Below are 18,930 nucleotides of genomic sequence, written 5' to 3'. Positions count from 1 at the left end.
TGCTCTTGAAAGATGTGACTAAAACGCTGACTTTGATGACTATCCATTAAAGCTGATAACAGGCCTCATAACATTTCAAAATCCTGACCTCACTCAGAAAATATCTACATGCTTTTTTGTCTGTAAACCCAATTCAACAAACAACATTTTCTTTATTTTACTTTTTCGGTTTATTTATTTATGAATTCTGAATTATTTACCTGCATTGTCAGATATTACTTAAATTAGCTAATACTTATTTATTTATTTAATGATTTTTTTACTACTATTTTTAATAATTTTTATTTATTTATTATTTAGTTATGTTTATTTTAATTTATGAGTTAAGACTTAAAATAAGTACTTTTTGGCATATGTTTTTATAACATGTTAATTGTTGTTCTCACTCACCATTAGATGCATAAGTTAATACAAATTTATGATTTAACCCCAAAACATCTCCTCAGTTCCAGCTGACATCACATGTTGGGCCTCTTCTCTGTAACATAAAAAAAAAAAAAAAAAAAAAAAAAGTTTTGTTGGTTAAAACAATCAATGTCAATCAAAAGTAGATACTCAAAAAAAAGTATACATCTTTATTTTTTGTTTGCAAACCCAATTTAACACACAACATTTTATTTATTTGACTTTTCGGTTTATTTATTTGTGAGTTATGAATTATTTACATGCATTGCATTTTAATAATATAATAGTTATTTATTATTTATTTATTTATTTATTATGTATTTTATTTATTTATTATATATTTTATTTATTTATTTATTTTTATTATTATTATTTTTTAGCATTTATTTATTTATTTATGCTTACTTATAATTTATTTATACTTACTTTATAATTTAATACATAAAATAATTCTTAATAAATAAAATTTTTGGCATATGTTTATATAACATGTTAATGGACTGGTTAATGTTTTTTTGTCACTCACCATTAACCCCAAAACATCTGCTCAGCACCGGCTGACATTACGTGTCATGCCTCTTCTCTGTAACATAATAAAAAGCTTTGTGGATGAAAACAATCAATGTCAATCAAAAGTAAAAAAAAAAAAAAAAAAAAAAAAAAAAACGAAAAGAAAGAAACAACATTTTTTAAAAGCACAGTAGACCAAAAAAGTCAATACTAATGAAGGCTTTTTAAAATATGTAAGTTCAGCAATGAGCTTTGACTGTAAGCACTTTTCTGGTCCATTTTTAATGCAGTATTACGATTATGCATTGTTTATTTTTTTCCCTCCATACTCTGCACCACTGACCGAGCCATCATGTTTCACTTATGATTGGAAGTTGCTTTGTAGCAGGTGTTGCCATATCTACTTATAATAGACAATGCATATTAAACAGTATTGGAAGTAATGCATCCAGTTTATGGAGTTCATAAAAAAATGAAGTGTATGTTGTGTTATTTTGGTTTATAGCTGATTTGTCAGATAAAGAGGGTATATTCTAGGTGTATTTTTTTACTAGCAAAATCCGGCAACTCTAATGAGTTACATAAAAATTGAAAGATGAAATTGGCAGGTACAAATAGCCTATACTGTTGTTACCTATGAATGAGATTTTGGTTGAGGTTTGTTATGGGCTTGTTTTTATTCACCATAATTTCTTAATTGTGTTTTGAACACACACAGTGTAGTAATTTATAGGTGTGACAACTGCAATCAACAACTAAACACTCAGAAAGAGCAAGAAGTGTGAGAAATCACAGGGGATGAGATACATATTCACTCATTTGTGTTGCCAGATCTTGCTTGACAAAACAGCCAATAATAAACTTGTGCCAAATGCTTTAAATTTGCAATAAGCCACATAGCTGCCTACTTGTTAAACTTGTTCATTTAAAGTTACAATCAGAACTCCCAGTTTTTCTGTAAAGCTGAAAGAATGGTTGAAATCTTTACAGCAATGTGAACATTAAGCATTACTCTTTCAGGTTGGTCCCATTTACATTTCTCTTTATCCATATGGACTTGCATCTTATGTTTATGGCTCTGTAAATATTGTACATGTTTGCTGTATTGTGTTTTATTCTTGCCGGTTTTCTTTATTATTATTATTATTATTTATTTTTAATTTTTTTATAATGTAAAGCCTAACCAGGGACGAGGGCTGAAAATTAGCTTTATGCTATATGCCCTATGTACACAACATCGGTTATCTTTGTATAACAATGTCAAGTGTATTGTCCCTGTAAAATAAACAAGCAAATAAAATAAAATAAAAATTAACTGGAGTTGACGTAATAGTAAATTAGTATAGTACATTTCATACCATTATTTGAAATGATATAAGTGTAATATAACGTTCTATTTGAATTTACATGATCTACATTGCATTATCTTCTCCAAAAGTATATATAGACAGTTTAACTGTCAGCTTATGATTTGAATCCAATGCGGAAGAAAGTAGTTTCTCACACAAAATGGTTTTTGAGACTCTGCATGTTTGATTTTGTTTTTATATACACAATTATGTCGTCAAACTGTTGTATAAACGCAATATCACACTCGTAGCAGGTTTGTATGAAGGAACTACTTTCTTCCGCCTTGGATTCAAATCATAAGCTGACAGTTAAACAGCTGAGCAAGCATCTTTTAAACTTTAGATCTGTAGTGTCTGTATATATATATATATATTTTATTTTATATTTTTTTCCGACAGTCTAGAGAACAAACCATCGTTACACAATAACTTACCCTAACCTGCCAGGTTAACCTAATTAACCATAGTTAAGCCACTTTTTTGTCACTTTAATCTATATAGAAGTGTCTTGAAAACATGTAGTCAAATATTATTTACTGTCATCATAGCAAAGATAAAATAAATCAGTGATTAGAAATTAGTTATTATAACTATTATGATTAGAAATGTGTTGAAAAAATATTTTCCAGTTAAAAAGAAATTGGGAAAAATAAAAACAGGGGGGCTTATAATTCTGATTTCAACTGTGTGTGTGTGTGTATATATATATATATATATATATATATATATAGGGTGGAGCCGAACCCGAATACGGTATTTGAAAAGGCACGAATAGCGTGTTTTTACGAATACTTGATTCGAATAAATACTTGAAAAATTATTTGTATTCGGGAGCAAGAAAAACACTATCAAAAAACAGCGTTTCCTCATGAGACCACAGTGCATGCCCGCGTAAGTGAGTGGGAAAGAGAGAGAGAGAGAGAGAGAGAGAGAGAGAGAGAGAGAGAGAAAGAGACGCTCAGTAGTCGGAGGGCGGGGCGCAGATAAAAGGTGTCAGGAGCAAGCTTCTCCACAGCAACAGACAGAAGGCTCGGCTGAGCGAAAAAAATACTTCTTTGCATCACTATTTTTGTTAAATAGATTTTTGTACCTTAATTGGGTTCCAAAGGCAGTTTATAAACTTGTAGCGGAGCTGAAGCGGAGTTTGATATTCTATTACATTATTGACGTCTGCAACCGGGTGCTCTGTTTACGTAACGTTAGCTCTGTTAGCGCGGTAATTTAGACAATAGACTGTTGACAGAGTAACGTTAACGTTCGTTTATAAAGGTTAAAACGATGCTTTTGCAGTTGTGTCGAATAGTATGCACTTATGGGAGTTATATGGTACGTTTAAATTACTGTCTTTTGCAGACAGCAAGATATATGCTAAAGGCTAGTTAAACTTAGCATAGCTTCCCGTCAGTTTTTATTAACTTGAAACTCCTCAAATACATTTGGGCACCCAGAAAAAGAGTGAAAAAGACTACTGCTGAGCCATTTCTTGGTCCTTCACCAGTCAAAAGAAAAAAAAAAAAACCTTCAGGTTCTGTGTGGAAGCATTTTACAGTCAGTGGTGCTGCAGATAAAACAAAGTAATACTGTATAATGTTTACAAAAGTGAAATCAGCAAAGGCAGAGATATTAAACATCTGTCAACATCTTCTATCCATAATCATTCATTCATTTCTTTTCGGCTAAATCCCTTTATCAATCTGGGGTTGCCACAGTGGAATGAACCACCAACTTATCCAGCATATGTTTTACGCAGTGGCTGCCCTTCCAGCTGCTACCCAGCACTGGGAAACATCCATACACTCTCTTTCACACACATACAATAGGGACAATTTAGCTTACCCAATTCACCTGTATTGCATGTGTTTGGACTGTGGGGGAAACCTGAGCACCTGGAGGAAACCCACGCCAACATGGGGAGAACCCAGTCATGACTTGAACCAGCAACCTTCTTGCTGTGAGGCGACAGTGCTACTCACTGTGCCACCGCGCAACCTTCTATGTAATGTATTATCACATGCACTAAAAGCATCCTCTCCTCTTCTTCTGCCAGATCTCCCAGGCAGGGTTTTATTTAGATTTATTTAGTTAATATTAGTTTTTGGAATTCTGTCTACTGAAAAGAAGTCCTTTCAGAAGAAGAACAGTTTTTTGAAGTATTATTTATTTTTATTCTGTCTATTCAGTGTCCTTCAACAAGAACGGTGGTGGTTGGGTTCATAATATTCACAATGGTATTTTATTAGTTGTTGGTTTAACCATGGATGAGATAATGGCTTCTATGTTATTTTCTTTTCAATGACATTTCTTGTCACATGTTCAAAAACAACAGCCAATATTGCATGTCTATAATGTATATAATGGGTATAATTAAACAATACTTTCACTATAACGTAAATTAGAAGTGTAATAGAAAAAATATATATTTTTGCGCCATTTTGAATTTTACTCGAATACAAATACAAATACTTTTCCCCCCTCAACAAATACAAATACAAATACCGGCTTCTCCGCACATCCCTAATATATATATATATATATATATATATATATATATATATATATATATATATATATATATATACATGAATACTAGTACTATGTGGCTGTTTATCATGTGGGATACACAGTTGCGATATATAGCCCCACCACTGCTATACGAAAGATATTGCATTTATGCAACAGTTCGATGGCATAACTGTGTATATATATAAAAAACTCAAACACTAGAGTCTTAAATCCCTTTTGTATGAGGAATTACTTTTCTTCACCATTCATTCACGTCTACAGCTGACGTCAGAACAGCACATTCTCCAATGTCACTTTAGAGATAGTATTTGAATGATTCTCTTGTATAATGTCTCAATTGATGACAAAACAGGTGATTTTTGCAGAAATTTTAAGATTATAAGGCTGAAAGGCATGACAAGCCATCAGCCAATAGGTTGTATTCGGGATATCACAAAAATTAACCCAGAAAAAGCCACTACCAGATTACTGTTTTGTTTGCAATAAGGAAAAAACTCTAAACATAAGCAGGCCTTTTTTCTTTCTTTCTGTTTACTGAAGTAGTCTGCAGAAAGTCTCCAGCTCAAATTCAACACTATACAAATACTATGGTATAAATACTAATACTGATATATACTACAACATACAAAAGAGAGAGATCGACTAAAGGCTGATTTATACTTCTGCGTCAAGCGCATGCTTATGGTACGGCGCAGCCTACGCGTCGACGCATAGCCCTACGTCGCTGACGTGCACTTCTCAAAAAATGTAACCACACGTCGCAACGACGCTTAGCGCAAGCTCTGTGAGCGGCGTGAGCCTGATGAAGCGATTGTTTACCAGTGTTGTGTCGTGTGAAGGAGCTATGGATGGAAAGTTTTGTTTTGTGTTTACCTCATAGTTAAAGTTGTTGCATGTCCGCCGGTTCCTGCCTCAAAATGAGCAAGTTTGAGACACTTGTATATCTCAGAAGCGTTCAGAAAGAACAAAACACAGGCAAAGAAACTCGACACAGAGACACATTAACACCTCACTAGCATTTTGGAAGTGTTAACGCAGACCAACAGAGACAGCGCGCAGAAGTATAAATGCACAGCTACGCGTACTGCATACATCGTTGGTTATGCCGGTCACTTGACGCAGAAGTATAAACCAGGCTTTAAAAAGTCAACTGTTTTATGATGTTTTGATCAGCTGTAGTTTAAAATTATGCGGGTTTTTCCTCCTCTAAGGGCTTATCATGTGGTCTCTGTCGCCATCTTGTGGAAGGCGCTGCATAGTTGCAATTTAAACAACTACATTCTCGCCTAAAAAAAAGCCTCAAAAGTACATTATGTTGTCCAACCGCTGCAATGTTTGTGTAAAACAAAACTGTAGTGAGTTTATTGATCTGGTGTCACTATGCGAGCGGATTAATACAGAAGGTGAAGAGGCTGTATGAGTTCTGATATTGCAGAATATCGCATGGCTATCAGCCACTTAGATTCGAGAACCAGACAGAACTGTCGTCTATATAAATACAGACATACAGATTTTTTAGTGTAATGTTGCCAAGCATTGTAAAAATCAGCATTGTAAATTTAACCTGATCTGTTCACCTAGATATATTAGGCATTCTATACTTGACAGTAACCTGAAAAAAGAAAAGAAAAGAAAACTAAAAGTCTCCCTAGACAACAGCAGACAAAACATGAATGCGTATAATTGTACTCTGTCCTTTTATCTGAGTGACAGTGAAGCTTTGCACGAGTGGGAGATTCATTGGGAATTGTGAATGTGATCAGTGACAGGTCCAGAGCTGCATCTACTGGCAGATTAATGAGCCGGATCTCCATGTGGGCTCCTGGTGCTGTTCTGACAGGCTCTGCTTCAATGATCATGCATTACTGAGCCATGAAGACCCACATCAGGAGCGTCCACGGGGAACAGAAGGGTCAGCTTGTGTTTATTTGCATTTGTAGATTTCTCCCCAAGGGCGCGTGACTTGGATGATGTGATTGTGAGGAGTCTTTGGTGAAGCAGGAACCATTTCTTTCCTATACATGCAGTAATTTGCCTGTCACGTCGTCCTAATGTCTGTAAAACTGCAACCCCACAATTTCATCAGATTAAATCTCATCTGTTCTCTTCTTGCTTATTATTTGCAAAGATTTAATAACAGTTGCCTGAGAATGAGAGTAAACAGAATCGCATCTCTGCTTGAGCTATAATGCTGGAGATTTTAGTTCTGACGTAAAGCTCTTTCTCCTGATTATAAAAACAATGTGCTTTTTTCTGTTGAGTAAAAGTCTATTAAGCTCACTACTGAAAAATAAAACACGTTCACATTTTCTGAACCCAAATTGATTTGTGATCGTTTCTATCTCTCTAAAGTTATCTCAGTGTTTATACTTTCAGAGCTGTCTGTCAATATCTTGATAATATATTTACTTTCAAATGTACTGCATTCTACAGACAGACACCTGTGAAATAATGTTTCTGTTATGATGCTAATATAATGGGTCAGCTTACATGGATATCAGTACTATAAGTATTTACCTCATTCTGAATAAAACCAACATAGACTCAGTTTGAAAATGTATCCCTATATACACTTCTAGAGATCGCGAATTGTGTAGCCAGAAGTAAGTATGGCTGTATTTCATTTTAAAAACAAACACTATAGGACGTTATGATGCTGTTCCTTTTCCCGCTTACCAGCTGACAGCTTACCTGTATGGATGGCTTTCCTGCTGTTACCAGTTTGTAAAGTTAGCTTGTCATGTATGCCGGTGGACTTGAGATGCAGAGAGGAGTTGACTACGATGACAGGGATTGAGTCTGGTGAAGAACAGTTTCCGAGAGCAGGTAAGACAAAAACAGAAGCCAAAAAAATGTGATGAACAATCAAATAAAGGTGAGAATGTGGTAAAAGCTGAAAATGTGTTAAGAATTAGGGGGCTTTTCCTAATCTTGATTGCTTTTTAAATTGTTGGTTGAGTTTACGGAAGTCAGTCAATCAGTCAGTCAGTCAACAGCAGCCTCTGGTGGATTTACGCGAGAAGAGCAGGTGCGAATGGCACTCGCGAGAGGAACTTGAGATCTCAAAAAGAGTACACAGTGGCATCTGGTGGATTCGAGATAACAAAAACTGCAAAAAAAATGTAGCTCCTGGGACAAATTTGGCATTGTATGTAGAGGTTTGTTTTCATAATGAGCCTGGGTTGAATAAAATAGTATTAGAAAATTCCTGTTTTAAATGTTATATTTACAGTAGATTGAATAATGGTACAAATCATTTTGGCATGCAGTGCTATCTGACATATACTTTAAATTGTCAAATATCAACAGCGTTTGTCTTCGTTATAGGATGATAAGGCGATGTTGATTGTAGATTTCAAAAAGAAAATGTGAGTGGGTGTAGATATTTAACAATATAAACATCAATACAATGACATGTAGGCAACATATATAGATTATATTAAACAAGTACCTTAACAGAAACATAAGAAAAGTAATCATATATACAGAAATACCCTATTAAAAAAATGTTAAACAAAAATCATGTTAAAATTATTATTTAGATTTTTTAATTCCTCATATCTTTAAGAGTCTCAAAACAGTATGTTTGTTCACTTAAATAAGACGTTAGTTAATTTTTTTTCAGTATTTTTTGTGCACATAAAACTTGACAAATATTAACAATAGAGCTTAAGAAACTATATTATGGCAGGTTGTGGTTGGCTGTGTTTGTGGTCGAATGCAGGATTGCTTAATGTAAACCAGTGAAAATTTACGACAGAAAAAAAAGTCAATTTTATAGTAATATCTTTTGAAAAACACCTCATAAACACTCAGAATACAATAAACTAGAGTGTGTCTACATTTATAAATGCTCTTTGTGTGTCTGAGAAGCTAATGGAATTCATAACATTCTGGGCCCTATATCATACACCTGACACAATAAGGTGCAGGATGTGTTTGGTGCAGTTTTGTAGCAATTTTCAGACAAGCACAAACCTAATATTCATGTTTTGCACTATGTTGTTTAAACAGCAAATACATTTGTGCCAATTTGTGGACTCATGGGTGTGTTGGTCTAAAAAGGAGGTGTGTTAAGGCGCATTGTTGGCGCGTTGCTATTTTGAAGAACTGAAATAGAATGTGTCATAGTCCATCATAAAAAAGTCAAGCGCAGAGCACAGTTATGTGCGAAAAGGGTTCAAACGCTTACACATTACTTAAAACAAACAGGATGTACAGCAATGCACAAATATATTTACAAACAAAAAAAATTAAAGGATTAAAATGTTACAAAAATTATTATTTTCTAACTTAATATAAAAACCACTGCATCCATGCCTTCATCTCGGGGGGCTATTTTCATGACAGTTTGCTTTTGTATAATGTTATTATTATTAGAAGTATTATTTATTATATGCATATTTATATTTGTTTTAATAATAAAAAAAAAGTTTAGATTTGTCCACCTGTTGGGTTTTGGAGACATATGCATCATCATATGGGGCATAAGAATAGGACGTGTGTTTGGATATAACATAACTATTTATTTTTTGACCACACTTAGTTGTTATAATTCATTTGCTGGAATATAGATTGAATTTAGAAATAGTTTTGAAATAAATCTTTGTGCTTAACAAATCAAATTTAATATGTAGGCCAGGGGTGTCCAAACTTGGTCCTGGAGGGCTGGTGTCCTGCAGATTTTAGCTCCAACTTACCTCAACACACCTGCATGGATGTTTCTAGAAAGCCTAGTAAGAACTTGATTAGCTAGCCCAGGTGTGTCTGATTGGGGTTGGAACTAAACTTTACAGGCCACCGGCCCTCCAGGACTAAGTGTGGACACCCCTGATGTAGGCTAATTGATGTCACCAGTGGAGTGCATACAGCACCGTTTCCTTACTCAAAAAGCAGTAAAGAGTCAAATTAAAGAAAAAGTAAAGAGGCCGAATAGAGGAGGCTAATTCTTTATCCTGGCTCTGCAGATGGTCTGTTTAACTGTTGTCTCCCTGGTGAAGCATTCAGTTTTTCCTTTAAGTTTTCACTCTTACAAAGTCCACCATGTAAATAGCTAATGTGCCACAGCGCGACGTAACTGACTGTTAAAGGGAATGGGCGATGAGACTTGGTTTATTCTCAAAACACACCTATAACTCATTAAAAGAATAAGCACAACCCTGTTAGACCATGCACAGGGGCACAGAGCGTATTTTTCTGTCCCTAAAATAGCAAAAGTAGATTCGGACACACTTAATGCTTTTGCGCCATGTGCTTTAAACTTTGCACCTAGATCGTTAAAATAGAGCTCGAAATGTCCCCAGCGGTAAACTGGAGAAGCCAAGTACAAACACAGAGGGGGCGGATCTGGAGTGGATCAAACAAATGCCTATTCATTGTTCGTAACTGACAGAGACTTAACGAGCTGCAGCATTAAACATCTCCGTACATGATTTTCTTCATTGCCTGTAGTACGAGCACTTACAGTTTATTGCCGATTAGTGTTTATATGATCCAAAAATCAATAGAGATCAATGGGAATTAGGTTCCTTGTTCTAAACACCCAGAATGCACTGCGATGCTTGTGACATGCAATTCCTACATCTATATGTTAACAAAACTATTACTTAAATCTATCACTAAAAACCTATTACTGCCACATCCAAAAAAAAAAGGCATCGATATTGGTGAGTACAAAAAAAACTAATAAATCGTTACTCATACTTGGTTTTTAAAAAATGATATCCGTGCACCCCATACTTTAAACCAGGGTTGGCCAACCCTATTCCTGGAGAGCCACCTTCCTGTAGATTTCAGTTGTTACCTATATCAAACACACCTGAACCAATTAATTATAACCTGAACAACACGTGATAATTACAGTCAGGTGTGTTTGATAAGGGTTGCAACTGAAATCTGCAAGAAGGTGGCTCTCCAGGAAGAGGGTTGGCCACCCCTGCTTTAAACCTTTCACAACTAAAGCTCCATTTGTGAAAACAAGTCATGGTTGTGTGAACCTGCTGTGATAAACATTCCTCTAAATGAAAACATATTCATTAGTTCGAACCAGAGGCCATAAACAAAGCAGCTTTGAGAATACAATCAGCCAGAGATTGTCTCTTTCCCTGACCGCGTCTCTGACCCGCGACTGAGGCGTTTATCACATCTTTTTAGCCGGCGACTGCAGAAATCCTCATTTCCATCAGAGGTCTGAGCCGTGCCTTCCCTCGGGATCACTCTTTATTATTCCTGATGCCCTGTCAGGAGAGACGGATGCTGGAGAAGATGGTCCGGCATTCAGATTGGCATGTAGTGCCATTTCTAGTGCACTGTTTTTGTCACCCCATCACAGCTTTAGCTTTCTAGTGCAAATGAAGCACCGCAGGAGATACAAACACTCATTCAACACGCCAATATCACATCATAACTAACTCTGCTTCGGTGACGTCATTTGTTCGTGTTAGGCTATGGTTTATTGCATCATCTGTGACCTTCACATGATGATCTATTGATTATTGACAGTGTAAAAGCTCTCTAAGGGGTTTCTGTAAAATGTGGTACTGCAATATGAATGTGTGAACCAGATTATACAGACTCATTCTTCACCATCATATAGGAAATACATGCAAACTGTAAATATTTGTTAATCAGATTTTTATTTATATACATTTAGAAAAATAGTTTTTTTATTGTTTTTTTAAATTGTTGAGTCATTGTTTAATGTAATTCCTATCAAATTAGAAAAATTGTGTTGTAATTTTAAATAATGTAGTGTTTCTAAATACACTGCAAAATATATGACAAAAAGTCAAGAGAACAAATAATGTGATGTTGCTTATTTTAATAAGTTAATCAGGTTTCAACTAAGCGTTAAGTTATACAAAGTTTAACTTAATATTTTAGTCAGTTTGACTGATGTTAGTCGAGATGACTAGAAAAAGTTAATTTGATTCAACTAATCAATTTAGGCAGCAAGAATTGTTTACAGTGTAGTATTTCCAACACTTTGTTAGTGAATGTTAGCAAAGCATATAGTATTAAATATAGTGTACTGATAATAAATATTACTACATTTTATTGTTCATTCAATCATTAATTCATTCATTTTCTTTTTGGCTTAGTCTCTTTATTATTCTGGGGTCACCACAGCGGAATGAACCGCCAACTTATCCAGCATATGTTTTACGCAGCAGATGCCCTTCCAGCCACAACCCAACACTGGGAAACACACAAACACACTCTTTCACACACATACAGCCAATTTAGCTTATTCAGTTCATCTATTGCGCATGTCTTTGGATTTTGGCGGAAAACAGAGCACCAGGAGAAAATCCACGCGAACACAGAAAGAATATGCAAACTCCACACAGAAATGCCAACTGATCCAACTGGGGGCTCAAAACAGTGACCTTCTTTCTGTAAGGCGATTGTACAACCCACATTGCCACTGGGATGCCCAATATTAATGTTATTAATGTTAAAATATTAATATTACTAAAGTAAACTGTGATGTAGCTAATATAATATATCTTGTAGTTGTAGAAAACTACAGTATTGGGTTGTTTGTACTTTAATGATTATATAACTATAAGAGTTGTGTTATTATAGCAAGTATTGATTGAAGTACCCCAGCAGATTCATTTTAAAACTTGACTATAAAATGTAAATATATATATATATATATATATATATATATATATATATATATATATATATATATATATATATATATATATATATATATATATATATATATATATATATATATATATATATAWWAATACCCTTATTTAAATTAACTACATTAAATTACATGATAATTTAATTATATATTACATATATGTATATACAATTCAATAATTTAAAAAAAAAACTGACAGTATAAAAATAGAGAAGATAATAAAACACAAAGACATAATGCAAAATGTAGTATGCGGTTGTGTTATTTTAAATAGATGAGTTTTAAGTCTGGATTTGAACAGAGGGAGAGAGTCAATGTTGCGGATGTCAGGAGGAAAAGAATTCCAGAGTTAAATTAGAATCCTGAGAGACTAAAATGTGAGAATTTTTAGATAATACTCATGAATTATAATTGGCTACTCCTAATCATTTATAGGTAAACAACATAAAATACCCAACAATAAGACATCATGCAACATAATGCCAATTTCACAATTCACATATTTATTCATTTATAGTTAATTATAAAGAGATAAAGACAAATAAATAATATCTTGCATGAAATGTTATTAAAATGTAAATGCTATTAAAATATTATCAAAATAGTATATAATATTATTTTCATTCATTCAATTTCTTTTCGGCCCAGTCCCTTATTAATCAGGGGTTGCCACAACGGAATGAACCGCCAACTTATCCAGCTTATAAGTATACAGTTTCACGCAGTGGATGCCCTTCCAGCCACAACCCATCACTGGGAAACATCTATACATTTTCATTCACACACACACACATTACGGACAATTTAGCTTACCCAATTTACCTCTACCGAATTGTGGGGGAATCCGGAGCACTCGGAGGGTGAACATGCAAACTCCACACAGAAATGCCAACTGACCCAGCTGAGGCTCGAACCAGCAACCTTCTTACCTTTTTTACATTTAATATACTGTCACAATGTTTAGAATGAATCTGCTTCAGTATATATTCAGAATAAAAATGTACATAATATGAATATTGAGATGAATCTGGCAGAGCACAAACAGCTGTGTAGTTTGGCCACAAGAAACGGTATAAAAAGCACTTTTGGATGAAGCGAAGGACAGCTGGACAGCGAGCCAGAAAACACAAAATGCGCCTGAGGATCATGCATTTGTCTTCTGGAAACAAATATTTGCAGGGGTCCTTTCATGGATTAGCGAGGCAGTTGGCGAGGAAAAAACCTCTGCAAATGAACAGAAATACTACAATGACATTTACAATCAAAACCCAGATGAGCTGTGGTGTGGAGTCGGGCTGGAGAAAGGACTGTTTGGTTTTTTTGCGAGAGCTCAATGAGCCAGTTATGCATCTGATTTATTGATCGTGTGGTAAGATGTTGCAGTTCAGTTCATATTGAACCTTACTCAATCAATCTGACAGCTGCGACTCCAGCGAGGAGAAGAACTTCAGGCTTTCCCATGAGGCCCTACATGCTTAAACATTCATGGAAATCGCTTAGTATTCGGGCTCTAAAAGACCGAACTAGCATATAAATGACAAACGCAACGTAAATGACACGCAACAACGTAGCTTGATTTTATTGGCAATCGAATGCCTGACATATTTTTGAAAGTACAGTATAAATACACTGGCTGCTTCTGAAATATAAATGATTTTACATGAATATGTTTATTTTTTTACTTTTGGGTATAATATAAAATCATTGTAAGGATTGTAAAGATGTAAGCTTTAATAATTTAAATATGTGTGAGCCATCACATTTTGATTTGACATTATGTGACTTGATATTACTTTTTTTTTTCTTTTTACAATGAAACATCCAAATATCCTTAAATTGAACAAAATGATTATATGTTAATTAAGTTTGGATGCAACACTGCATATTATTGCACTTATCTGTTCATTTGATTTAAGTAGGCACAAATATATTATATTTTTAAAAACTGCATATACTATATATTTATTTTTATATTCATTTTTTTTTATACCGTTGAAATCAGAATCATAAGCCCCTTTGTTTATTTTTCCCCCCAATTTCTGTTTAACGGAGAGAATATTTTTTCAACATATTTCTAACCATAATAGTTTTAATAATTTTTTTTTTTAAACTGATATATTTTATCTTTGTCCTGATGACAGTAAATAATATTTGACTAGATATTTTTCAGGACACTTCCATACAGCTTAAAGTGACATTTAAAGGCTTAACTAGCTTAATTATGTTAACTAGGCAGGTTAGGGTAACTAGGCAAGTTATTGTATAAAGATGGTTTGTTCTGTAGACTATCGAAAAAATATATAGCTTAAAGAAGCTAATAATGTTGACCTTGACATGGTTTTGAAAAAATTAAAAACTGCTTTTATTCTAGGCAAAATAAAACAAGACTTTCGACAGAAAAAAGTATATATATATATATATATATATATATATATATATATATATATATATATATATATATATATATATATATATATATATATATATATATATATATATATATATATATATATATTATCAGACATACTGTGAAAATTTCCTTGCTCTATTAAACATAATTTGGGAAGTATTTAAAAAATAAAGAAACAAATGCTGGATAAGTTAGCGGTTCATTCCGCAGTGGCAACCCTAGAGTAATAAAGGGACTAAGCTGAAAAGACAATAAATGAATGAATGAATGAATGAATGAATGAATGAATGAATGAATAATAGATTTGAGCATACATGTGCATATTTGTATTTCTATGCCATTCCAGTTAACTGTTTTACGTTTTTTGAGTCATTGCAAAGATGTATGGATGCAGTCCTCCAAGCTCATGGGAGTCATACACAATATTCATTGTTTCTCCACTGCACCATGCCTTTATATTTTATTCTGTACATTATTTATGTTAAGTGACAAGACATTTGTTTAAGCAAAGTCAGACCTTATTGTCCTAATTAAATAATTATAAATCAAGGCATGATCACATTTTATTTCAGTAAAATAAGCGTAATCTATAGGCATTTGTGTTTCATATATGCCACTTCTGATACCAAATGATCAAGTCAAGTTATTATTTGTTGTTCCTAAAACTTGGATAGGCAACAAGACTTTTGTCAGTGTACACTGTTAAAAAACAATGCAAGCGACGTCATCTTGAAACAACGAAAGCAACATCATGTTGAGTAATGAGCTAAGTTAAGCCAAGCTATGCATGACTACAGATATAGCAGTCAAGATCTCAGTATAAGATGAGTTGTAAGTCATAAAATAGCGAAAAGACCTACAAAATGCTCCGTTGTACAACGCATTCACTTACTAAACTGCTCTCCTGTGCAGTAAGAGCCCCGTGGAGAGGATGAATGGATGTTGTTTGTGATGGTTAAGAGCTCGGTCAGCAATCTTCCCTCTCAGCCATCAGCTGCAGGTGCTTGAAGCTTCATCCTGCGACTGAGCCAGCAGTACGGAGCCTAAAATAAGCTAAAGAAAGATTCAAATTATCATAATGACTTATATGCTATTTTTGTCCAAAGCCATGCAATAACTGTGCGGGGAAAAACTGTATATAGATATTTTATTCATATATTTTATTAATTTACAAAGATTTGCTGCAGTGCTCAAGTAACATGAATTAAACTGGCATGACAGAATCACGGAACACCTTATGTAATGTTTGGAGCCTCTAAGAGAACATGGTGATGGAAAAACTGAGTTTCAACTTTCAACTTTACATTTTCTATTTACTATTTTTGTTATTCCTAAATTACATTAAATTACTTTTTTTTTTTTTTAACAAGAGCATTTGTGATCACATTCGCCTTTCACAGATGAAACTGCATTTTCTCACAAAAGTTGTGCTTTCCGCTGAGAGGGTTTGCATTCTTTTTCCAAATATTTGAGAAACATTGTGTCTTTTATCAACATTTTTGTGATCCCCTAAGAAGTTTAGCATCTTTTATTTACTGTTTTGTGATCTCCAAGATGCTTTGCATACTTTTGCAGCAAACAATGCTTTTCTTACTTAGATTTTTCTGTCTTGTTTTCTAGTTCAAATATCTAAAACTTCTTATCAAGAAGCATTTTCTAGGAAAGCAAAACATAATGTTTCGTTTTCAGAAATAATATACCAAATACCAATACCAGTGGCTTTTTTTTTTCTAAAAAAAAAAAAAAAAAACGAACAAAATAATCTGCAAATGGGCTAAATCAAATAATCTTGTTTTTCCTTTTAACATAAAATTTAGTTTCTTACACCATTGGCAGAATATTTTGCTTGTTTTTACAGAACATCTCACTTCATTTTGGTATATTAATTCTTTAAATTCTTCTTATGTTTTGCTTTCCTAGAAAATGCTTCTTGATTAAAATTTTTAAAGATATATGAACTAGAAACAAGACGAAATATTTCAAGTTAAAGAAAAGCATTTTTTGATGTGTAATGACCAAAAAAAGACAACTAATATTTTTATGCTGCTTTAACTTATTTTCATATCTTAATCAGGTTTCAACTAACTTTAAGTTATACAAAAAGTTTTGTGATCCTCAAGGACTTTTGCTTTTTGCATACATTTTTGCGGTCCTTAAAAAAGTTTGCATCCATTGCTTCCAAGGAAAATTTCCCAGAATACACCTTTCACAATGGCAGTATTGCTGAACCGGGAAGTATGGGGATCCACAAATTAGTATTTTTTTTTGTCATTATTACAAATTTTTACGACAAACAAACACGTTTTAATAAATTCATAACCGCGTTCGTGTTTTACCGTCATGCTTTAAAAATAAATAAATAAATAAAATAAAAAAAAAATAACGCAAAAAAAAAGCTTAATTTCGTGATCCATGATCCCTATTAATAACTCCTGTACAGCAGTCCCACAACATTCTGACACTGGAATACCCTGTCAGTAATGTCTAATGGCTGTCAATAGGCTTCTTACAGTGTCTGCTGTAATGTTAATGTTGTTTTTGGTGTATTTACATTGATGAATTTGTCCACTGTGTAAATACACACTAAAGTTACGATCTTATTGCCACATTTGATCGTTATGATAACATTGTAAATGCCTTCATTTATTTTCTGATGATAAATACCAAAAAATAACACAACTGGAATAACTATAGCAGTTGCGATCGTCTGATCTCACATGAAGCAGGAGATCGCGACGACATATGATGACATGTCCAGTTGTTGTAGTGCTGTCCCATTTCTTAGGGGTAAATTTTGAAGCTCTTCCCCTTCACCCTTGGTTTTAAGGGCCAAGGGGAAGGGGTAAGGATACAAAAATAGAATTGAGATTGGGCCTTGGTCTTCTTTATTAACAGTTTTGTGATCCACAAGTTTCATCGTTTTTCACATCCATCCCAAAGTATTTTGCATTATTTCAGAACTGTTCTTAAATGTGAATTTAACATTCTTTTAATGTTAAAAAGAATGTTTTTTTGTGAATTTAGCATTCTCCCAATATAATCTGTGTCTATTATTTTGTATAATAACTTTTTTTTGTCATCCTCAAAAATTATTTTTTTTGCATCAATAAACTTTTCATCTTATAATTGTTTTACTGTTCCAAAGAAGTTTTGTGTCCTTTAGAAAAAAAAAAATGTAAAAAAAATGTAATCCCCAAAAAGGTTTGCATTCCCTCAATATATTTTGAACCCTTAATTAACTGTTTTGTGATCCTCAAGAAGTTTAATGTTTTCACGTCAATTTTGCGTTCCCCAAACAGTTTTGCATCCTTATCAACTGCTATTGATTAAAAACTTTTGCATTATTTGTGAACATCTTTAAGATTTCTAAGAAATGTGTGTTCTTTATGAACCATTTGGTGATCCACAAGAAGTTTTGTGTCCTTTATAAACAATTTTGCAATCTATAAGAAAGTTTGTATCCTTTTTTAACCGTTCTGTGATCCTCAAGGTGTTTAATGTTCTTTCACATTCATTTTGTGGTCCACAAGAAGTTTTGCATCACTTATCAACTGTTTCACTATGCCTCAAGATGTTTTGTATTCTGTTCACAACTGTTTTGTAAAATGTTTCACATTCTCATATCAACAGCTTTGTGATCCACCAAAAATGTTTTTTTTTAAAGTCAGAACATTTCCACTAGCAGTTTTTTGTATTTTGTAAGTAAACAACAATTCTCACTTGAATGAGAAAGTTTCGTAATCTACACTGTAAAAACTGCGGGGTTCCACACAATTAATTTGTGTTGGGACAACATGAAGGAATTAAATTAACTTATTAGTGTTTGCAAGTTTAGTTAAATTGAACATAACACGATTAGGTTGTGGTTACAGGTGGTTAGTGCAGGCTTGCAGGATAAACAAAGAACAAAACAAGTGTCAGGAAACACAACAAGGCTAGAGTAAGATACACTTGTTACAGACAAACAAGACTCAGCATTGTGTGCGTGAATGTGAGTTGTATTTCTAGACCTGGTAATCAGTTCATCATTAGTTTTCAGCTGTGTGTAATTAGAGGGAATCAGAAACTGGTGT

At 33.7% G+C, this 18,930-nt stretch overlaps 1 protein-coding gene across 1 annotated transcript in view; it reads right to left on the bottom strand.

The window, feature by feature from the left end:
- Positions 1 to 988, bottom strand: part of ntng1a (netrin g1a) — a 246,632-nt gene extending 245,644 nt beyond the window's left edge. Inside the window, exons 1-2 of the mRNA XM_073940887.1 lie at positions 932 to 988; positions 391 to 478 (exon numbers count right to left, since the gene is read on the bottom strand). The gene's annotated coding sequence lies outside the window, so the exon portion shown is untranslated. The remainder of the gene's footprint in view (positions 1 to 390; positions 479 to 931) is intronic.
- Positions 989 to 18,930: the final 17,942 nt, after the last annotated feature.

The sequence above is a fragment of the Danio rerio genome, chromosome 24 (genome assembly GCF_049306965.1).
Source record: "Danio rerio strain Tuebingen ecotype United States chromosome 24, GRCz12tu, whole genome shotgun sequence".
Classification (NCBI taxonomy): domain Eukaryota; kingdom Metazoa; phylum Chordata; class Actinopteri; order Cypriniformes; family Danionidae; genus Danio; species Danio rerio.
The sequence above is the reverse complement of the archived record's forward strand: the minus strand, read 5'-3'. Positions and strand labels throughout refer to the sequence as shown.